Source organism: Hyperolius riggenbachi, chromosome 2 (assembly GCF_040937935.1).
Source record: "Hyperolius riggenbachi isolate aHypRig1 chromosome 2, aHypRig1.pri, whole genome shotgun sequence".
Lineage (NCBI taxonomy): Eukaryota > Metazoa > Chordata > Amphibia > Anura > Hyperoliidae > Hyperolius > Hyperolius riggenbachi.
Window position 1 is genome coordinate 210,936,308 of NC_090647.1, and position 25,220 is coordinate 210,961,527.

Here is a 25,220-nt window from a genome sequence, read left to right on the forward strand (position 1 = left end):
ACAGAACACCTCATCTCCCGCAGCCACCAGCACTACAACAAGCACCACATCCGCTGCATTTGACACTTCGCAGGAGTTATTTGGTGGTGGTGGTGAAATCACTGATTCCCAGCCACTACTGCAACAACAACAAGAAGGCGCAGGTACACCACCTCATACGTCTGAGTTAGGTGGCGATAGTATGGACGTAACGTGTGTGTGGATGGGGATGATGGTGGACCACCTGAAGTTGGTGCACTTGAGGAGGTGTCTGAGGAAAGCGCAGCTGGCCAGGAGGATTATGATGACGATTATACGGATAGCACAATTGTTCGCGGTAGAGGAGATGACCAGGGGGACAGTTCAGAGGAGGAGTCAGAGAGGAGTAGGAGGAGACGACTCCATGATAGAAGCAGAGGGAGCTCATCCTCAGAAACAGCTGGGGGCAGTGTCCGGTGCCATGTATCGCCAGCTATGGCCAGGGAGCACACATGCCCTTCAACGTCAGCTGCTGCTGATGCCACCGTAGCGCCATCACCCCAGGGGGCCTCAGCGGTTTGGAAATTTTTTCACGTGTGTGTCTCAGATCGGAGCAAAGCCATCTGTTGTCTCTGCCAGCAAAAAATGAGCCGTGGAAAGGCCAACTGTCACGTAGGGACAAGTGCTTTACGAAGGCACCTGGAGAGAAGGCACAAACAGCTATGGCAAGAACACCTGAGGAAAAGAAGCACCCCTCAAAAGACAAGCAGCGGAGAACAACCGTGGCAGCCGTCACAGGGGGCTTCTGCTGCTCCACGTTCCCATGGTATTGTTCGTGGCTGGGGGGGAGGAAGAATGGATACACTTTTAAACAATTTAAAAATACAACCATCTAAACTTTCAAACAATTTAAAAATACAACCATCTAAACTTTCAAACAATTTAAAAATACAACCATCTATCATTTTCAAAAAATTTAAAAAAAGGGCAAAAAAAACTTGCCCTCCGTAAAACATTCTTGGCAAATGCTTTCGACTTGGTTTGTCTTCCGCTGGCTCAAGGGTCCATCTGACCACAGATGCCTGGTCTGCAAAGCACGGTCAGGGCAGCTACAGCATGGGTCTCAGCAGGCTCCCACTTCGGGCCGCAATCCAACCTTCATTCCCCGCGGTGACAATGGCAGACTTGCCCTCCATAACGGATTCCCGTTAAAGGATTTAAAGTTAATTCATTTCAAATACACAGCAGGGCCTCGAAAGTCCGCCTCCTGTATTGTTATTTTTGATCACTACCTCGGGGCGGGCGTGCATGCCTACCTGCTGCCCTCCTTGGATGTGTAGTGGTAGCCGTTTCTCAGGCTCCACACCGGATTCCATCTCTCATTTCCCGGCCATTACCCGGGGTCACAAATGACAGACTTGCCCGCCTCCATATGATTCTCGTGAAAGGAATGTGGTGTCATCTTTGCCCGCCATAACTGGTTCTCGTTAAAGGATTTAAAGTACATTCATTTCAAATACACAGCAGGGCCTCGAAAGTCCGCCTCCTGTATTGTTATTTTTGGTCACTACCTCGGGGCGGGCGTGCATGCCTACCTGCTGCCCTCCTTGGATGTGTGGTGGTAGCCGTTTCTCAGGCTCCACACCGGATTCCATCCCTCATTCCCCGGCCATTACCCGGGGTCACAAATGACAGACTTGCCCGCCTCCATATGATTCTCGTGAAAGGAATGTGGTGTCATCTTTGCCCGCCATAACTGGTTCTCGTTAAAGGATTTAAAGTACATTCATTTCAAATACACAGCAGGGCCTCGAAAGTCCTCCTCCTGTATTGTTATTTTTGGTCACTACCTCGGGGCGGGCGGGCGTGCATGCCTGCCCGCTGCCCTCCTTGGATGTGTAGTGGTAGCCGTTGCTCAGGCTCCACACCGGATTCAAACCTCTCATTCCCCGGCCATTACCCGGGGTCACAATGGCAGACTTGCCCGCCTCCACAGGATTCTCATTGTAGCGGTACTGAACAAGTACACAGCAAGTAGAAAATGTAAATTAAAAACAAAACGTAAGCTTTTTAACAATGCCATGGAAAGTGGAGAAGGAAGTCACACATTACCTGACATCACTGAGTGAGGAAGAGCAATCACGCCATGTTGCGCAGTAGTCCAGCATGGCCGTCACTACACAAACAGCTGTTTGCGGTGCGTTACACAGTGAGTTTGGTGTGTCAGTGTGAAGCAGTACTCTAATTACACTCCCTGTTTGATGTATACACATGCAAGATGTTGTAAAGCACTTTATGCCTCCAATTTAGCAATCAATGTGATTTCTGCCCTTAAAACGCTGCTTTGCGTCACATCCAGATTTTTCACCGGGACTTTTGTCATGTATCCCACTCCGCCATGCCCCCCTCCAGGTGTTAGACCCCTTGAAACATCTTTTCCATCACTTTTGTGGCCAGCATAATTTTTTCTATTTTTCAAAGTTCACCTCCCCATTGAAGTCTATTGCAGTTCGCGAATTTTTCCGCGAACCGAACCTTTTGCGGAAGTTCGCGAACCCGGTTCGCGAACCGAAAATCGGAGGTTCGCGACATCTCTATTTGCCACCCTGCATTTTCAAGGGCTGTTCCCCTTTTAGTTTTGCCTCTTTCTTTAGCTTCTTTGAGGCTTCCTATTATCTTATCAAATTATTTAAAGAGACTCTGAAGTCTCCCTAAAATGAGGTTTTTATTTTAAAAACCTCATTAACATTATTGTCTCTCTTAAAATGCCGCAGAACCGCAGCTGAAAACCCCCTCGATCACCCCACACTCAAGGGGGTACACAGCAGGCAAAATCCACAACTTTCTTGGTCGTGTATTTTGCTGCCACCTCTATGTGCGTCAATCAGCGCGTATCTCTGCCTCTCCCCTGCCCCTCTCAGGAAGACTGAGAGGGGCGGGGGAGAGGCGGCGATCCGCGCTGATTGACGTGCATAGAGGCAGAGCTGCGCTGCCTCTTTGCGGAAGGTGCCCGCGATGTACCCCGGTGAGTTTGGGGTGATTGAGGGGGTTTTCAGCCGCGGTTCTGCTGCGTTTTAAGAGGGACAATAATGGTAATGGGGTTTTTTAAATAAAAACCTCATTTTAGGGAGACTTCAGAGTCTCTTTAATAAAGTTAATATTGTTCAAATATATTCATGTCAATAACATTATGCAAATAGATAATCTCCTAGAGGTAGAGATGGGCCGAACGGTGCCGGCGAACGGTTCCAGGCGAACTTCGGTGGTTCGCATTAACCATGCAAAGGCGAACTTTTGCGGAAGTTCGATTCGCCCCATAATAATAGTATTTCAAAAGCCAGCTTACATACCGTGGCTGGGAATTGTACCCAGGTCTCACTGTGTGGTGGGCAAGTACTTTAACTGCTGTACCACCAACACTACTAACTGAAGCTAGCCTAGCATGTACCATTTCTGCTCAATCCAAGAGAAACATTAGGTTGCTTAAAGGGAACCTTAACTGAGAGTGATATGGATGTTTCCTGTTAAACAATACCAGTTGTCTGGCAGTCCAGCTGATCTCTGTGGCTGCAATAGTGGCTGAATCACACCCTGAAACAAGCATTCAGCTAATCCAGTCTGACTTCAGTCAGAGCACCTGATCTGCATGCTTGTTCAGGGGCTGTGGCTAAAAGTATTAGAGACACAGGATCAGCAGGCGATTCAGGCAACTGGTATTATTTTAAAAGGAAAAATCCATATCCTTCTCAGTTTAGGTTCCCTTTAAGGATTTGTAGCTTAAAAGCCAACTCACATTGGCTGGGAATTGAACCCAGGTCTCACTGTGTAAGTACCTAAATCGCTGTACCACCAACACTACTAACTGAAGCTAGCCTAGCATGTACCATTTCTGCTCAATCCAAAAGAAAAATTAGACAAGACAAATAACATTTATATCACGCTTTTCTCCTGGCGGACTCAAAGCATCAGAGCTGCAGCCACTAGGGCACACTCTATAGGCAGTAGCAGTGTTAGGAAGACTTGCCTAAGGTCTCCTACTGAATAGGTGCTGGCTTGACTGAGCCGAGATTCGAACCCTGGTCTCCTGTGTCAGAGGCAGAGCCATTAACCATTACACCATCCAGCCACTGCTTAAGGATTTGTAGCCAGGCATGGCCTTGCCTTTTGTGTTCAACAGTTGTCCAAAAAAAAAAGTGATATAAATGTTATTTGTCTTGTCTAATTTTTCTCTTGGATTGAGCAGAAATGGTACATGCTAGGCTAGTTTCAGCTAGTTTCAGCCAGTTTCAGCTAGTTTCAGCCAGTTTCAGCTAGTAGTGTTGGTGGTATAATGGATATGTTAGTTACCTACCATACACTGATGCCTGGGTTCAATTCCCAGCCATGGTATGTAAGCTGGCTTTTGAAATACTATAATTCTCTGGCAGATGAGACCCACCGGGAGGAAGGAGGAAAGGAGGCCAGCCCTGTAATTGAAAATTGATCTTAAAATAGGGGTTTATGTGAAATCTAGATTTTTGCCTGGGACTTTTGATGTGTATTTCACTCAATCATGTCTGCCTCCAGGTATTAGATCCCTTGAAACATGTTTTCTATCATCTTTCCAGCCGGTAGAATTTTTTTCTATTTTTCAAAGTTTGCCTCCCTATTGAAGTCTATTGCGGTTCGCAAACTTTTTCGCGAACCGAACCTTTCGCGGAGGTTTGTGAACAGGGTTCGCAAACCGAAGATCGGAGGTTCAGCCCATGTCTACCTAGAGGGACCCAAACTATGCAGAAAAATATTGTGCTATGTAACTGTAAAATTAAGCAAAGACAAATAATATTTTAGGCATATTTCTAGAGATTCTTTTCTTCTTTATTTACTTTAACTATGAAATAATATTTTGTTTATCTTCTGTAGATAACTAACGCTACCAGGGAATGTAATAGAACAATTTGTGAAGCCCAAGTCACACACTACTGCGCATGTGCTAGTTCAGTGGGGCGTTTCCTTCATCAAGCCCTCATGGCTCTCATGGCTGGGAATGCTTTGCACACTACATTAAGCCTTGTAGCCATTCATGCACAGAATGCTTCCAACCATGAGAATGTGATCAAAGAGTAGTGTGTGACTTGGCCAACCTGCACGCACTAACAAGGTCTTTTACAGATGAACGGAGGGAGATGGCAGTGAATGGGAGGAGCAGTGAGCATGAGGACTCCTGCCCACACATGCCTGTAGTCAAAACAAGACAAGACAAATAACATGTATATCACACTTTTCTCCTGGCAGATTCAAAATGCCAGAGCTGCAGCCACTAGGACGTGCTCTATAGGCAGTAACAGTGTTAAGGAGTCTTGCCCAAGGTCACCTACTGTGAATTGCTTCTGGCTTACTGAACAGGAAGAGTTGAAATGTGAACCCAGGTCTCCTGTGTTAGAGGTAGAGCCCTTAACCAGTGCACTATCCAGCCACTAATCACCATTTAAGCAGGTTTCTACTCTTGGTACTGCCATATTGGAATTAATGTGCTACTACAACATTGTGACTTCAGTCCCCCACCATTCAATCACTGTAGCTTTGATGGGTTCAAATAACAAATGGAATTACTTAACTAAAACAGAGTACATACCTAAAATATAGCCATGAATATAGACGTGTCATTTATGCAGGTAAAAAAAAATAAGATTCTACTTTTGTTACAATGGGATACAATGAATAAATCAGTGTAGTTAAAATCTGTGCAAAACTGATGCAGTCAATTTTTTTTAAATGGTGTCTGTTCCATGGAGGAGTGACCTGTCACTTCTTAGCCATACATAAAGCTTCATATTACTAATGCATTTTTCAAGTTCCTCTGACGTGCCATTGTAATGCCTTGACTTTAAATATACTTAGATGGGATTTATTATGGATATATCATGTTTAATTATTCTTTCCGTCTATTGCTGTTTACAGGCTTTTGTGCTGTCTGTCTGATCTCTGGCCTTTACTGCCTTTTCGGACCATGACCTGACAGTCATTATTATGTCTTTTATCTTCTTTTTTTTTATTAGACCGATCAGGCGTGACATTTGGCTTTTCAGAGATCCTATCCATTACACTGTCACTGGAGTAGGCTGATGAACTGTGGGCCATGTCAACATAAGGTGAGGCAGAAAATCAGCCACAATCTAAAGCTAATTACCCTTCCTGCAAGTTAATTAAATACTTGTTAGGAACAGCAGGATAGATCCTAATTAAAGTTGTCTAATAACAGAGCTCTGACATAAGCTGATGCTGAGATTTCCTACAGGGTTTAAATAATTGTACAAAGGGCAATAATACCTGTCTCATCATGGGGTCCAGGATAACCCTAAAGATGTACATTTATCTGTATTTTTGTCTTCTAATTTACCACATAATGTGCATGGCAAGCATGTGTTTAATTTACACACATTTTAATTTCAGTGTCTCAGAAGTCTTCACAAGTGAATTGCTACTTTAAGGCGGGACAAGGAGCCCGTTTAGAATAATTAACCCATTTTCCACTGAAACTGTTACCAGAGACAAGTTAACAATTAAGAGAAAGGGGGGGGGGGGGATTAACGTTTTTTTTTACATCAAAATTGGCCTTTTTTTTTCTTTATAGACAGTTTTTGCTACAGAAAGAACATTTCATATAAATCAATTTCATTTAACTGCCAAAATAAAAACTTGTTCCATGTTAATTTTATAGCTAGTAAAAGTGTGTTTGTCGTTTATTTTATTCTCTGTATGGTGCAATGCTATATCATATATTTCATGTTATTATTTTTTTACGTAGATTTGAGGGAAATTTGTTTTAGTTGTATGCGAACCTTTAGCATAAAACTTGGTATAAATGCATTTTCTGCATGATAGAGTGTCGACTATCAAAAGAGGTAGCATAAAGTTGAAAAGAAAGCCTCTTCATAGATGTGAATGTCCAAATTTCCATTCTTGAGTGTTCATACAATCTGCAGCATAAGAAGGCCTGTGGTAATGCACACTCACCAGTGGACAATGGCATGCTTCACCACACCTAGACAGATGTTCTCCTATGAGAGTAGATGCTTCATCTTTCTCAATAGTTCTCTCAAAGATAACTATAGCGAACATACAGCCATCTATTGCTTCGGCATTGATTTTTTTTTTAAATCTTGTTTCATTTATTTTCAAAACATGAGTTCAGCTGTGCCAAAATGCAGGTCTTGATGTGTTTGGTAGTTTGTGCAAATAAATGTTAGTACCTTTTCTTCAATTGTTTTTTTTTTTTTTTACCTCTCTTGTCTTAAAAACATATTTAATAATTTTAACTATTGATTTTTTTTTATTTCATTTTATTTATTTATTTTTTGCTAACCTTTAAGCGCAAAAATTGTATTTCAACATTTTTTTTCAATGCTTTTCTAATAGAGGGTGCAATTAAATGACATGCTGGATAGGGATGGTCGGAATTGCTGATTTCCGATTCCGAGGAAATTTCATATTCCGCCAATGCAGATTTCCTTCCAAAAGCATTTAGCAGTATTCCGAAAGTTTCCGATTTCCACGGATTTCTGTTTTCTGTGGAAAATTCTGCCTACTGCTTACCGCACTACAAATCCTCATTCTCTGATTTGCTTATTCATTCCGAGTCTTCTAATTGGCTATTAGTATGGCAAACTTCTACAGATTCTACTGTACGTTCAGTGTCACCTTAAATACATAGAACTTTAATAACATATAACAGTCTTGTATTTATTTTCAGTTTAAGACCTGCAATTTTTTGACTGTATTCTAGACATCAGCCATGACACTCTGATGTAAAACCTGCTTCATTCAGTAGCAAAACAAAGAGAACGAATGATTTACAAATTAATAAGGACTGTGAAAAAGGAGGGTGTACATGCCAGTAAATTATATCACAAATATAGCTGAAAGCAAAACTACTTTATTTGATATTGTAGAAAACTTGGCAATCAAAATATACAATACTGCAGTGGCCAACTCCCACACATCCGTCACACTTACACCAGCATACCAACAACACAGGGTTATAACCACTTCCCATCATGTTCAAAATTAGCAAAAATTATTTTGACTGGAGTTTGGCTTTAAGTTTGTAAGAGTTAATCCCATTTTGTTCTACATGAACAAAATGATGACAGTACAAATTTTGCAATTGCTGATAAAGCTCATTGCTTCTGGAAATCCCTTTAAAGCTTTATACAGCATTGATGTTACTTCAGTTCACAAAAATGCTGACAGCTTAGCTTGTGAACTTTTCGGTATAGACAGTCAAACTCAGTTGTCTTATGTACCACAGTTAAATTCTGTATTTGTGTACTTCCCGGGACATTTTATTATACAGAGTCACTCTATCTCCAATAGATGTACACCATATATAGATGCATTTATTTTACTATGTTTAGGATTGGTAATTTATATAATCCACTCATGAACTTCTTCATGACTGAAAACTATTTCATATCATGGTGATTAGAGGCATTGTAACATTTGTACTGCCTTTAGTTCAGATCCTTTGTGTACTGCTTTTTATAGACAAATAGGGTTTTCTGTTGTTCATCATACAGGAAAAAATGCAGAAATAATTCATGTATTAGTTAACATGGATGGTAAATAAGATGCTAATAAATATTAATTGATGCACATGTTGTGCTAATTTTAGGTTATAAAAAGTCTATAGTGATCAGCGCAACAAGAATTCCCAATCTGTTCACAGTAACTTGCAATCTTCTTAATCCACCACCACACCGCTTGCGAGATCACTCACCAACTCCTTAGATCATAATAAATGATCATATGCGTACAGTCAGTAAATCACCAGCCCGTCTGGTCACAAGTGGGCTCTTCACAGCCGTCTCCTCAAGTCCTCATAAGTAAAAACATAAACACGCTCCACATAGCGTAATCCAGTTCACTTTAAAATTTATTACATTAAAAACACGCTCTGTTACACTCATGTGTCACACATGTATGTCTATGACAGGCATACAAGTAAGCGCAGGGTTAGTTAAGATAGTGGGCAGCATCCGGCTGTTCACTCCACGCAATACCGCCGTCCGACTGGCATCCGCGCACTTCCGCAATCCCTCACGCGTCCTGTAGCTCCTCCCCAACCGGTTTCGTCCACGTGACTTTCTCAAGGGGTCAGATGTCACGGGCTACGGCGCTTCCTTTTGTTGCTATCGCGCATCCCGCCCACTAGCTTACTGCGCATGCGCCTGCCCGTATCAACAATATTGTTATACACCAAAATAACATACAAACTTTTTGTTCGCATAAATAGCATTTCATAAAACATTACGTACTGCATATTATCGTGGATTATTCGTATATTACAAGTACTTTCACAGAGTGAGATCCTCTCATTCATACCTCATTCATACCATACATACATCTAAAAGGGAACTCTACCTAGTCTGTAGCTATAAAGCAATTCATATTGTATTCCATATTCAAACCTTCCGGAAACATAGTTCTCAACCTCAATATCCATTTGGTCTCACGTTTTAACAACTCCCTTTCCCTGTCCACTCCTCTCCAATGGTTATTTATATTTTCCAATACACAATAGTTTAGACCTGAGCAATCTCTCCCATGAGCTTCCAGAAAATGTAAAGGTACCTTATGATCTTTATGTCCTTTTTGGTTTTTATGGACATGCTCATATAATCTTCGTTTAAAGGACCGGGTAGTTTGAGCCACATACTGAAGCCCACAAGGGCACTCCAGCATGTAGATCACATATTCAGTGTTGCAGCTGCAAGAATCCCTCATTTTAAAGGTTTCACCTGTACTATTAGATCTAAAATGATCTTGAAACAATTTTGAACTTCTGGTGTTTCTACATCCAAAGCAGTCTAAACATTTTGTGAAGCCTTTACGTCCCAATACACACTTTATTGGTTCATTAATCACACTTTTAGTGAGCCTATCCTTAACATTAGGGGCCTTTCTAAAAATCATTTCTGGCTTGTCGGGCAGTTTATCCTCCAAAATTTTATCCATTTTCAATATTCCCCAGTGTCTCTCCAGGATTTCCTTTATATCCTGGTGCTGTACATTATACTGGGTAATCATGGGACAGAAAAACTTTTTTTCCTTTGTTCTTTTCCCACCCTCCTTCTGTAACAAATGTTGCCTGTCCATTTCCAAAACCTCATTTCTCTCTTTTTCCAAGAATTCACTATCATAGCCTTTTTCCTTAAACCTATCTGTTAGGATCATACTTTGATCCAAAAAATCTTCCTCACGAGTAGCATTCCTCCTAATCGCTACTCGTGAGGAAGATTTTTTGGATCAAAGTATGATCCTAACAGATAGGTTTAAGGAAAAAGGCTATGATAGTGAATTCTTGGAAAAAGAGAGAAATGAGGAAGAAGAGAGAAATGAGAAAAGAACAAAGGAAAAAAAGTTTTTCTGTCCCATGATTACCCAGTATAATGTACAGCACCAGGATATAAAGGAAATCCTGGAGAGACACTGGGAAATATTGAAAATGGATAAAATTTTGGAGGATAAGCTGCCCGACAAGCCAGAAATGATTTTTAGAAAGGCCCCTAATGTTAACGATAGGCTCACTAAAAGTGTGATTAACGAACCAATAAAGTGTGTATTGGGACGTAAAGGCTTCACAAAATGTTTGGACTGCTTTGGATGTAGAAACACCAGAAGTTCAAAACTGTTTCAAGATCATTTTAGATCTAATAGTACAGGTGAAACCTTTAAAATGAGGGATTCTTGCAGCTGCAACACTGAATATGTGATCTACATGCTGGAGTGCCCTTGTGGGCTTCAGTATGTGGATCAAACTACCCGGTCCTTTAAACGAAGATTATATGAGCATGTCCATAAAATCCAAAAAGGACATAAAGATCATAAGATACCTTTACATTTTCTGGAAGCTCATGGGAGAGATTGCTCAGGTCTAAACTATTGTGTATTGGAAAATATAAATAACCATTGGAGAGGAGTGGACAGGGAAAGGGAGTTGTTAAAATGTGAGACCAAATGGATATTGAGGTTGAGAACTATGTTTCCGGAAGATTTGAATATGGAATACAATATAAATTGCTTTATAGCTACAGACTAGGTAGAGTTCCCTTTGAGATGTATGTATGGTATGAATGAGGTATGAATGAGAGGATCTCACTCTGTAAAAGTACTTGTAATATACGAATAATCCACGATAATATGCAGTACGTAATGTTTTATGAAATGTTATTTATGCGAACAAAAAGTTTGTATGTTATTTTGGTGTATAACAATATTGTTGATACGGGCAGGCGCATGCGCAGTAAGCTAGTGGGCGCAATGCGCGATAGCAATAAAAGGAAGCGCCGTAGCCCGTGACATCTGACCCCTTGAGAAAGTCACGTGGACGAAACCGGTTGGGTAGGAGCTACAGGACGCGTGAGGGACGGCGGTATTGCGTGGAGTGAACAGCCGGACGCTGCCCGCTATCTTAACCAACCCTGCGCTTACTTGTATGCCTGTCATAGACATACATGTGTGACACGTGAGTGTAACAGAGTGTGTTTTTAATGTAATACATTTTAAAGTGAACTGGATTACGCTATGTGGAGCGTGTTTATGTTTTTACTTATGAGGACTTGAGGAGACGGCTGTGAAGAGCCCACTTGTGACCAGACGGGCTGGTGATTTACTGACTGTACGCATATGATCATTTATTATGATCTAAGGAGTTGGTGAGTGATCTCACAAGCGGTGTGGTGGTGGATTAAGAAGATTGCAAGTTACTGTGAACAGATTGGGAATTCTTGTTGCGCTGATCACTATAGACTTTTTATTTGAGATTTGTGAATTGACATTGGGCATCAATTTGGATCGGCAGCATTTGATAAGATTGTGTTGTGTATGAGGAGCTGCGCACGGAAATCTTTGTTTATTGTTCTAATTTTAGGTTATGTTGTTATTCAGCTGGAAATGGACCTATCAGATGGAGCAACTGTTGACTTTGATGGGTCCATTTCCAAGCTTAATTGATTTCAATAAATTTTGCATCAACTCAGCATTATTAGCATCTCATTTACTATCCCTATCATTAATCCCTAACTGTCTTCTGCTTCCTCTGCCAAATGTTATCACACTATAATCAAATACTTCTGTATGTTCTGATTTCTTCTGCAATATTTTCACAAACTGGATGCATTATATGATCAACTCATTTCTATATTTCTATATTATATGGTCATTCCTATTCATCTATGGAGACCATTTGTAATTGGATTTTAAGTACTTACTGAAACTGAACTGCTCTTTTTTTATCCCTGACTCAATCTTAAAGTGTACCTGAGATGATGGGACTAAATTAATTCATACTTAGCTGGAGCTTCTTGCAGCCCCCTTCAGGCTGGTTGCCCGGGCCACTCTAAACATCCACTAGCCCTCTTGATAGCTTAGCTGAGTCGCTCTCCATCACTCATTTGCAGCCAAGCCATACGTGCACCCCCATTGTGCTCCCGTTGATGGGAGTGTTCTGTCAACTACCACCCAGATGACCGTCTTGCCCTCAGACCTGGGGAGTTCTCCTACAAAGTCCATAGACAAATGAGTCCATGGTTCACTTGGCACTGGCAAGGATTGTAGCGTACCTACTGGTGCTTGCCGAGAGGGCTTATTTCTGGCACAAACAGAGCACTCTCTCACAAACTCCTTGCAATCAAGTGCCAAAGAAGGCCACCATACACATCTAGTCAGTAGATCCTGCGTTCTTATGGGCATGAAACAACTGTAGGAGTTGTAAGCGAAAGGGAAGTGGCACAAACAATACCCCCTCGGGCTTCCCTTCCGGAATATCCTGCTGATAGGGCGCTAAGGTCAGTGCCCAATCCTGCCAGGTTTCTGTGGCGGCTACCACCAATCTTTGAGGTAGGATGGTCTCAGGGGTTGCTGGCTGAACTGTCTCAGGCTCAAAGCACCTAGACAGTGCGTCTGCTTTGACATTCTTACTGCCTGGAGTATACGTTATAATGAATCTGAATCTTGAAAAGAACAAAGACCAGCGAGCCTGTCGGGGGCTAAGCCTTTTGGCCCCCTCGATGTACTCCAGATTTTTATGATCAGTATAAACAATAATTGTATGTTCTGCCCCTTCAAGCCAGTGACCCCATTCCTCAAAGGCTAACTTAATGGCCAGGAGCTCCCGATTGTCGATATCGTAGTTTCTCTCGGCTGGAGAGAACCTACGAGAAAAGAAGGCACAGGGATGCAGTTTGCCTTGAAGGCCAGATCGCTGAGACAGCACAGCCCCTACCAAAATCTCAGATGCATCTACCTCAACGATGAAGGGGAAGGTGACATCTACGTGTCTCAAAGCAGGAGCAGAACAAAACAACTTTTTTAATGTAGTAAAAACAGAGTGTGCCTCTGCTGACCAATGGTAAGTGTCAGCCCCTTTTTTGGTAAGGCTGGTGAGGGGTGACACTACAGAAGAAAACCCTTTGATAAACTTCCTGTAGTAGTTGGCGAAACCCAGAAACCTTTGGAGTGCCTTCAATCCCATGGGTTGAGGCCATTCCAATACAGCAGAGACTTTTTCAGGGTCCATGGAGAGACCCGAAGTGGAAATAATATATCCCAAAAAAGGGACCTTAGTGACTTCGAAGAGGCACTTCTCTAATTTAGCATACAAGGAGTTCTGCCTCAATTTTCTTAACACAAACTTCACGTGCTTCCGATGTTCAGTCAGATTTGGTGAGAAAATCAGTATATCGTCCAGATATACTAACACAAACTTTCCCAGAACTTCTCTGAAAACCTCGTTGATCAACTCTTGGAAGACGGCAGAGGCATTACACAACCCGAAGGGCATGATCAGATACTTGTAGTGCCCGTCGGGCGTGTTGAACGCCGTCTTCCATTCATCACCATCCCTAATGCGTACAAGGTTGTATGCTCCTCGTAAGTCCAACTTAGAAAAAATACTGGCATTGGTAACTTGGACAAACAAATCGTCAATCAACGGTAGTGGATAACGATTCTTCACTGTGATCTTATTCAACCCCCGATAGTCAATACAGGGTCGAAGCCCACCATCCTTTTTCTGTACAAAAAAGAACCCAGCCCCAGCAGGTGATCGGGAAGGACAGATAAAGCCCTTGGCCAAGTTTTCCTCAATGTATTCCTGCATTGCCAGCTTCTCTGGCCCTGACAGATTATAGAGATGACCTCTAGGGGGCATACAACCTGATCTCAGCTCTATGGGACAGTCAAAACTCCAGTGTGGCGGGAGTTTATCTGCTAATTTGGGGCAAAACACATCAGAAAATTCTGCATACTGCACTGGTACTCCTTTCACCTGAACCTTGGTGGCACAAACAGCAACTTTCTCCAAACAATGATGATGACAATGGGCTGACCAGCTCTGTAGTTGACCTGAGGCCCAGTCAATCTGAGAAGAGTGAAGTTGCAACCAAGGCATTCCGACTCTCCGAGGATTATGGTGGAAGTTGCCATTTGCAGGACAAAGAACTGTAGTTTCTCCTTATGTAGAGCCCCTATTTCACACAATAACATGGGTGTCTGAGAAAGAGGCTGTCTACATTGCAGCGGAGAGTCATCTACAGCCGTGATCAGAATCTGACGGTCTAATGGGAGCAAGGGAATCCCCAATTTTTTCACGAAGTCATAATCTATAAAATTGGCTGCAGAACCTGCATCCACAAAAGCCTCTGTGGGCGTGACCCAACCCTCCCAAGTAATGGAGCAGGGAAGGAGCAAGCGATTATTGTTTAGAGGTACTGACGGCTCGCTTAGGGTATTACCTCTGACTACACCTGGGCGGCAGCGTTTCCCGACTTTTTAGGACAATTCTGGACAATGTGACCCTCCTCAGCACAATATAGACAGAGTCTCTCTGACCTTCTGCAATTCTTTTCCACTTGAGTTAACCTAGAATGACCGATTTGCATTGGCTCATCTTGTGATGACGGAGGTGGAGAAGAGGCAAAGGAAATAGATCTTAAAGCATTTTTTCCACGGGTTAGAATGCGGCGATCAATCCGTACGGCCAACAAAATTGCCTCATCCAGGGATTTAGGCTCAGGATGCCCTAGCATCAAATCAGAGACTGCATCAGACAACCCTGACAGAAAACAATCTAATAAAGCATACATTCCCCATCTAGCTGACACAGCCCACCTCCTAATTTCAGCGGCATAACTCTCCACCGGATTACGACCTTGCCTGAGAGTTTTTAGCTTCCTCTCAGCCGTAATAGCCACGTCCGGATCATCGTAAATAATGGCCATGGCCTTAAAGAACTCCTGAACTGAGGATAAAGCCTCATGCTCTGCATGCAGACCATATTCCCATGTTTGTGAATCTCCTGTCAACAGTGTCTTTATAAATGTTACCTTTGGACCTCAGACCCTGACAGATTAGGCCTTAACGCAAAGTAAGATAACACACGATTTCTAAAATTCTGAAAATCAGATCTCTGTCCAGAAAACTTCTCGGGTACGGGCATGCGAAGGTCTGTTACTGGAGGGGATCGCACTGCATCGATAGTCGTTTGAAGTACCTGAACTGTCCCAGACAGTTGAGTGATCTGAGTCTGTTGGGTACCAATAACTCCGATAAGATCGTTTACCGTAGTGATCAGGGCTTCAACGTGCATCCATATTGTTTGGTCTGCTGTTCTGTAACAATCGGTGATAGCCAGAACAGATTGCTGATTATTGGGGATCTGTAGTATCACCAATAATACAGATGTTATACCTAATTACTGTATGTGGTGATCTGCAGAATCACCAATAATACAAGTATAGCAAGACACACAGGATACAAAGATGTAAGATGGTGTTTGGTGCAACAGTAAATATAGATGGAGATACCCACTGTCCAGAGGAGCTGGTGAAGGGGGTATCTCTAATCAACACAGTAATCGGTATTCCAGCAAGCTGGAGACTCAGAGGAGTAATGATAGGTTCACCCGAGGAGCGGGTGATGCACAGTAAGACAATGTAGCGAGATCACTCGAGGAGTGAGTGATTCAGACTGTACTGCAACAGGTGATCCCCTGAGGGGCAGGAGACGCAGACAGCATATAATGATAGCTAGTCACCTGAGAAGCAGGTGATTAAGACTATACTGCAGCTATCCACCTGAGGAGCAGGTGGTTCAGACTATACTGCAGCTATCAACCTGAGGAGCAGGTGATTCGGACCATACTGCAGCTATCAACCTGAGGAGCAGGTGATTCAGACTATACTGCAGCTATCAACCTGAGGAGCAGGTGATACTAAACTGAGAACCCCTCACCAGGACTAGCTCCCTGGTGAGGGCAGAAGAGTCAGACAAGCAGGTTCGGCAACACACGGACAGATACAGTACAAAGGCGGAAGACAGAATCGGAGTGAGGGATAGCCAAGTAAGTCGGCAACTGGATCAGATAGGCAAAGGCACAGAATCACAAGACTGAAGAGTAGTCAAGGCTAGCAGAGGGTCATAACAAATAATACAATTCAATTAGTACTTTAAGCTTTCAACAGAATCTGTCTAAGTGTGGATCCCCAGCTCCTGCTGGTTCCAGGCAAACTTTCGGATCTGACTATGGGTCTGAGTGCTAACACGTAGCATATGCAACAGCAGACGAGGAACAACTGACAGGCCTGTTCTATATATACTGGGAGCGCTCCTAAACAGCGCCCCAGTCACTCAGCCAATCACGATCAGTGCTGGAGTCAGCTGACCGGCTGATCAGCTGACTCCCCTTCTGCTTGCATAAAGATCCTGTCTGTGCGCGCGCGCGCGTAGACCTCAGTCTATGTGCAACTGAAGGAGCAGGTAAAGTTCCACCATGCGACCATGCAGCGAAAGCCGCTGGCTGAGACGCAGAGACAGCCGCCATGCCACTCTCTGATGCTTCCTCCTCATTCCCCACAATCTCAGGCATATTTCCATCATGTATCCACGCGGCGAAAACCACCGGCTGAGACGCGGAGATATCCGCCATGCCACTCTCTGATGCGGCGGCATCTCCGCAATCCTTTACATGCACCTATTTCAATCAAAAGTTACCGGTATATAGCATATATATGTCTTCAGGCCCCTTTAAATCCTGTGCAGCATGCTATAGATCCAAACAGGAGCAAGATCTTCAATCCACTCTTTATATAAGATATGAACGTTCCAAAAGCCTCTTATCATAAATGTCTCTTCAAGAGAACACCCCCATTACATATAGCAAATTGCTACACCGGTAACTTTTGATTGAAATAGGTGAAATAGGTGCACCTGTGAGTCTTTATGCAAAGCCCTGCTGTCCTGTTGTAGCTGTTGCTATAGTTACACGATTTTTAATTGCTTTTAAATCTGTGGTTATTGTTGGTGTATTTAATAGGCAATTAATACCTTTGTTATACTCTTTGCATAATTCAGGCTCCCTATAGTATATTTGGATTGTTGCAAACTAATGTACATGTCGTCTCACTCTTTGTCCAACTCTTGTCCAACTCATTTTGACTTATGAGTTGGTCAAACGACCTCTGGTCGTTTGTTTGTACACACGTACGGACCTGAAAGTCATTTTAACGACAGTTGGTCCAGGTGATCCACCAAGCAGATCGGGCAAACCGGCTGTTATCAGTCTCGACTGCGTGTACACACATCCAACTTGTCATTCAAACAACAAGTCGGACAACAAGTTCGGCAGAAAATCAGGAAGTGTGTAAGTACCTTTAGTGGATGATCCAAGTGGCCAGGAGAGATGGTGAGGGAGCCCACAGCCTGAAGAGACCTGGATTCTTTTAGTCCCTTCATCTCAGGTTTCTTTAACACTCACCTTTCCAACACATAACATATGTGTACCATCAATCAATGTTCATTTATGAATTACAGATGAAACTCAAAAAATTAGAATAGCGTGCAAAAGTTTATCTATTTCAGTAATTTAACTTAAAAGGTGAAACTAATAGATGAAATAGACTCATTACATGGAAAGTAAGATATTTAAAACCTTTATTTGTAACAGCTTATGAGAACCCTAAAATCCAAATCTCAGATAATTAGAATATTGTGAAAATGTTCTAGGCTCAAAGTGTCAGACTCTAATCAGCTAGTTAATCCAAAACAAAAATTAATTTCACCTTTTGAATCAAATTACTGAAATAAATGAACTTTTGCAAAATATTCAATTTTTTCTGAGTTTCACCTGTATTTAGTCAGTGATCGCTCATCACAGGTGACAGCATATTTAGTGGAATGCTTGTTTCTGAGAATTCTAAAGCCAATGAATGCTTGGTCTTCCAGAATGCTCTGGGAGGAGAATCCTGCATAGCTAAACAGCCTAGGCTTAGCATCGCTGGTAGGGCAAGACTACATACCAATATACAGCAATATATAGATACAGAAGTGTTTTTAATGCTGAAATCAGGAAATTACTGTTAAAGTTGGTATCCTGAATAATTAACTGCATTCTACTATATGTCATTACTATATATGTCACTACAGTGCCTCTTTAACAGGTAACTCTCCCTTTGACCTTAATGCTTTTACTCAACTTTTAAGAATCAATAAAGCCAAGCAATCTACATACAGTATATACTGTATGCTTGGATTTTTCATTAAAAAATATATATGCACGTAAATTATACAATCCTAGATGGAAATTACAAGAACATACTGCCAACAAAATTGTAACGATCGGTGAAGCACAGAGAGGATCTGATTACCAGTGATCTGCAGAATCACTGGAAATACAGATGTATACCAGATTATACGTGATCTGCAGTATCACTGATAATCCGATATACTAACTAACCTCTGTTCACCTGAGTAGAGTGTAGTGTTAGGTGTAACAGTAACACTTAGAGGACTAGGCCTCAGTGCAGCAAGGAGTACTGCACAGATTCCTTCCGCAGACCTGAGCTCTCCAAGACGGGAGGAGTCAGACTGACAGTAGGAAAGACAGACTGGAAGTAACCTTCAGGAGGAAGGATTACTAACAGAGCGAGGAACCGCCTCTAACAGTAAGGTCGGTTCTCGAGGTCGGACAAGCCAGGTCGCACACACACGGACAGATAAAGTACAAGATCAGGAGGCAAAGGCGGAGTCAAAGTACAGGCAGGGTTCAGCAACGGGGTATCAGATATATCGGGGTACAAAATCAGGAGGCAGAAGCAGAGTCAAGGAACGAGCCGGGGTTCGGCAACAGAGTATCAGAGATATCGAGGTACAAGATCAGAGTTCAGAAGGGTAGTCAAGGCAGGCAAAAGTCATAACAGATAATCACAATCAAACTAGTACTTTAGCTATCAACAGAATCTAGCTAAGTGTAGGATTACAGCTCCAGCTGGTCCCGGCACACTTGCGGATCTGACTACGGATCTGGGTGCTCCCACATATGTGATCGCACGCCAGACAAAGAGCAAGTGAACAACCAGCAGTATATATACTCTAGGACCTTTCCAGGACCTCCCTAATTGCTGGTCCAATGAGAGCAGTGGAATTTGTCAGCTGACCCAGCTGGTCAGCCGACTCCCTTCTAACTGCTATTTAAACTCTGCCTCTGTGCTCGCGCGCGTGTAAGTCTGAATCTTGGTGGACTATCAGTCCCAGCCACACCAGTACCGTCATGCAATGTATCTAGAGCGGGGGCCGCCTCTGATGCGGATTCCGCCGTTACCAATGCGGATTCCGCCGCACTGCCTATGCGGCATGCGGCGTTTTTTCCGCGTTGTGACGCCATGCTGGACGCGGAAACAGCCGCCTCACCTCGAGAGACGGCGGCCTTTCCGCGTTTCCTTACAGTACCCCCCCCCTCGAGGAGTGGACTCCGGACAACTCCTACCAGGTTTCTCGGGAAGTAAGGCATGGAACTCCCTCCTTAACTCGTCTGCATGCATGCGTGAACCCGGTACCCATTGTCTCTCCTCAATGCCGTACCCTTTCCAATGTACGAGGTACTGAACCGAGTTTTGTACCGTGCGGGAATCTAAAATCTTTTCCACTTCATATTCAGGTTGGGCAACTACTAACACAGGAGGAGGAGGAGTGGGACCCACCTGGACTGCGGGTTTAAGAAGTGATACGTGGAAGGACCTCACTCCCCGCATGCTGGTGGGAAGATCAACGGTATATGTGACCTCGTTGATCTTCCTAGCAACCGGGAATGGACCCACGAACCTGGGACCAAGTTTGTCAGAAGGTTGTCTCAGGGTCAAGTGATGTGTGGATACCCAGACCAAGTCCCCTGGTCGGAACCTCCACTCTACTGAGCGTTTTTTGTCAGCTTGACCCTTCTGACTCAGAAATGCCTTTTCTAGGTTACTTTTTACCGTCCCCCAAAGGTCCCTAAATGACTCTTGCCAGACTTCCAGGGCTGGAAACGGAGTGGAGGCCACAAGAAGTGGGGAGAACTTAGGTGATCTCCCCGTTACTACCTGGAAGGGAGAAAATCCAGAGGATGAGTTTTTTAAATTGTTCTGAGCAAACTCTGCGAAGGGCAAGAACCTGACCCAATCATCTTGCGCCTCCGCAACATAGCACCTCAAGAACTGCTCTAAGGACTGGTTTATCCTCTCGGTCTGGCCATTAGTCTGAGGATGATATCCTGATGAAAATGATAGCTTTATTCCCATAAGCTGACAAGAAGCCTTCCAAAATCGGGAGACAAATTGGACTCCCCTATCAGAGACTATGTCTTCAGGAATGCCGTGCAACCGAAAGACATGCGTAATGAATAACTCGGCCAATTCCTGAGCCGAGGGGAGTCCTTTCAATGGCACAAAGTGGGCCATTTTGCTAAAGCGGTCAACTATGACCCAAATGACCGCCATGCCTTTGGATCTGGGAAGTTCATCCACAAAATCCATAGACAGGTGGGTCCATGGCTCACTCGGGGTGGGCAAAGGCTGCAGAGTGCCGACAGGTGCCAGCCGGGAGGGTTTGCTCCTGGCACATATCGCACACTCCCTCACATACTCCTTACAATCTGCTGCCAGAGAGGGCCACCAGGCACATCTGGCCACCAGATCCTGTGTTCTGGATGCCCCTGGATGCCCAGCGTTCTTATGCCTATGAAACATCTCCAGTACCTGGAGACGAAAAGGCAGAGGGATGAATAGAACCCCTGCGGGCTTCCCCTCCGGGATGTCCTGCTGAAAGGGGATCAAAGTCTCCTTCCAATCCTCCCAAGTTCCAGTTGCTGCCAATATGAACCTCTGGGGAACAATGGTCTCGGGAACGGAGGGCTGTGCTGTCTCTGCCTCAAAACACCTGGATAACGCATCCGCCTTAACGTTCTTGCTACCTGGAGTGTACGTAATAATGAAACTAAACCTAGAGAAAAATAGCGACCATCGAGCCTGACGAGGGCTCAACCTCTTAGCCCCCTCGATGTACTCTAAGTTTTTGTGATCGGTGTAAACCATGATGGTATGCTCAGCTCCCTCTAACCAATGTCGCCATTCCTCGAAAGCCAATTTAATAGCCAAAAGCTCCCTGTTGCCAATATCATAGTTCCTTTCTGCAGGGGAGAACCTCCGAGAAAAGTAAGCACACGGATGCATTCTACCCTGCAAACCTGACCGCTGAGACAGCACAGCCCCCACCCCAACCTCCGAAGCATCCACCTCAACAATAAACGGAAAGGACGTATCCACATGTCTGAGGATGGGTGCTGAACAGAATAGGCTCTTCAGGGTGGCAAACGCCCGTACAGCCTCAGGAGACCAGTGAGTGGTATCTGCTCCTTTTTTAGTAAGACTGGTAAGGGGAGAGATGACCGTGGAGTACCCCTTAATAAATCTCCTATAATAATTGGCAAAACCGAGGAAACGTTGGAGGGACTTTAACCCAACCGGCTGAGGCCACTCTAGAACTGCGGAGACCTTGGCGGGGTCCATAGCCAGGCCCGTGGTGGAAATTATGTACCCCAGGAAGGAGACAGAAGTTACCTCAAAAATACATTTTTCAAGTTTGGCATACAAAGAGTTCTGCCTAAGCTGATTTAACACAAACCTCACATGGGTTCTATGTTCGGAGAGGTTGTTGGAGAAGATAAGGATGTCGTCAAGGTAGACTAGAACGAATCTCCCCAACACCTCTCTGAAGACCTCATTGATGAGTTCCTGGAAAACGGCCGGGGCATTACAAAGCCCGAAGGGCATTACCAGGTACTCATAATGCCCATCTGGAGTATTAAAGGTCGTTTTCCACTCATCGCCCTTTCTTATGCGTATGAGGTTGTACGCGCCCCGCAAATCCAGTTTGGAAAAGATCTTGGCACCAGTGATTTGAGTGAACAAATCGTCTATCAGAGGCAGCGGATAGCGATTTTTCACTGTAATCTTGTTAAGGCCGCGATAATCAATGCAGGGTCGCAGGCCTCCATCTTTGTTTTTAACAAAAAAGAACCCGGCTCCAGCAGGAGACCGGGACGGGCGAATGAAACCTTTGGCCAAATTCTCACGGATATAATCCTGCATGGCCAATTTCTCGGGTCCCGTCAAATTATACAAATGGCCCCGAGGGGGTACACAACCTGAATGGAGATCGATGGGACAGTCGAAAGGGCGATGTGGGGGCAGTTTGTCAGCTGCCTTGGGACAAAATACATTGGAAAATTCTGAGTACTGGTCTGGCACACCTCCCACCTGTATTCTAGTTTGCCCCAATGTTACCTTTCCCAAACACCATCGAGAACAATGAGGTGACCAGGAAGTTAGCTGACCCGTGGCCCAATCTATTTGAGGTGAATGAGTTTGCAACCACGGCATACCTAGGATAATAGTGGAGGTGGACATCTGTAACACAAAAAACCGTAACTGTTCCCCATGTAATACCCCTATGGCGACTTTCACCTCCGGGGTCTGTGACAGTGGGCGCTCTCGTTGCAAAGGAGAATCGTCCACCGCTGTGACCAGAATGGGGGGACTTACTGGAGTGAGGGGAATACCCAACTCCTGAGCAAATTCAAGATTCATAAAGTTAGCCGCTGAGCCAGAATCAATAAATGCTTCAGTGGCTACTGACTTATTCTCCCATGTAATGGTACAGGGGAGAAGCAATTTCTTCTCTTTGAGGGGCGAAAATTGTGTGCCTAGGGTGTCACCCCCCACTACTCCTAGGCAAAGTCGTTTCCCGACTTGTTAGGACAGTTATGCACCCTATGCCCTGCCTCTGCACAGTATAGGCACAGTCATTCCGTCATCCTCCGCCTTCGCTCCACCTGGGTCAGTCTTGATCGACCAATTTGCATTGACTCAGGTGGAGGCAAGGCCGGAGAGGGCGAGACAGGCGGAGATGCTGTTACTGAGGATGCAGCGGATGTTGCTGCGTACGAAGTCACTCTGACACGGTGACTGCCCCTAGCCTGCCTCTGATGGCATAGCCTGCGATCAACTCGAATGGCCGATGATATGGCCTCATCAACTGTCTTGGGCTCGGGTATGGTTAACATTAGATCGGAGACCTCCTCCGACAACCCAGACAAGAAGTAATCCATCAGGGCAAAGTTGTCAAATCTAGCGGTGACTGACCACCTACGGAACTCTGCCGCATAATCCTCGACCGAACCTCTGCCTTGCCGCAAAAGTTTGAGCTTCCGCTCCGAGGACGCAGCAAGGTCAGGGTCGTCATAAATTACGGCCATGGCCCTAAAGAATTCCTCTACCGAGGTCAGAGCAGTATCGGTAGGAGGCAGGTTATATGTCCATGACTGGGAGTCACCAGTCAGCAAAGTTTTGATAAAGGTGACCCGTTGGGTCTCAGTCCCCGAGGATCGGGGTCTCAACTCGAAGTACGATAACACTCTACTCCTAAAATTCCGGAAGTCAGACTTGTGGCCAGAAAATTTGTCAGGTACAGGCATGCAAATGTTGTCACTAGGAGGGGATCGCACTGAATCAACTGACGTCTGGAGGGTACGCACTGAGCCTGATAGAGCATCGATTAAGGCTTTGTGCTGGCCCAGTGCTTGATGGATACTGTCCACCGAAGTGGCAAGCGCAGTCAGAGGATCAGCGCGTTCAATCTGTCTTTTGGTCTGGCGTTCTGTAACGATCGGTGAAGCACAGAGAGGATCTGATTACCAGTGATCTGCAGAATCACTGGAAATACAGATGTATACCAGATTATACGTGATCTGCAGTATCACTGATAATCCGATATACTAACTAACCTCTGTTCACCTGAGTAGAGTGTAGTGTTAGGTGTAACAGTAACACTTAGAGGACTAGGCCTCAGTGCAGCAAGGAGTACTGCACAGATTCCTTCCGCAGACCTGAGCTCTCCAAGACGGGAGGAGTCAGACTGACAGTAGGAAGGACAGACTGGAAGTAACCTTCAGGAGGAAGGATTATTAACAGAGCGAGGAACCGCCTCTAACAGTAAGGTCGGTTCTCGAGGTCGGACAAGCCAGGTCGTACACACACGGACAGATAAAGTACAAGATCAGGAGGCAAAGGCGGAGTCAAAGTACAGGCAGGGTTCAGCAACGGGGTATCAGATATATCGGGGTACAAAATCAGGAGGCAGAAGCAGAGTCAAGGAACGAGCCGGGGTTCGGCAACAGAGTATCAGAGATATCGAGGTACAAGATCAGAGTTCAGAAGGGTAGTCAAGGCAGGCAAAAGTCATAACAGATAATCACAATCAAACTAGTACTTTAGCTATCAACAGAATCTAGCTAAGTGTAGGATTACAGCTCCAGCTGGTCCCGGCACACTTGCGGATCTGACTACGGATCTGGGTGCTCCCACATATGTGATCGCACGCCAGACAAAGAGCAAGTGAACAACCAGCAGTATATATACTCTAGGACCTTTCCAGGACCTCCCTAATTGCTGGTCCAATGAGAGCAGTGGAATTTGTCAGCTGACCCAGCTGGTCAGCCGACTCCCTTCTAACTGCTATTTAAACTCTGCCTCTGTGCTCGCGCGCGTGTAAGTCTGAATCTTGGTGGACTATCAGTCCCAGCCACACCAGTACTGTCATGCAATGTATCTAGAGCGGGGGCCGCCTCTGATGCGGATTCCGCCGTTACCAATGCGGATTCCGCCGCACTGCCCATGCGGCATGCGGCGTTTTTTCCGCGTTGTGACGCCATGCTGGACGCGGAAACAGCCGCCTCACCTCGAGAGACGGCGGCCATTCCGCGTTTCCTTACAAAAATAAACTCTTTCATTGCTATACAAAACAATCCCATGGAAACAGAATTATCAAGAAAAAATATAGTGCATTTCCAATGTGCAATAAAATAGGTATGCAGGAGTATATAGGGGATTAGATATAGGCTCATGTGAAAAGAT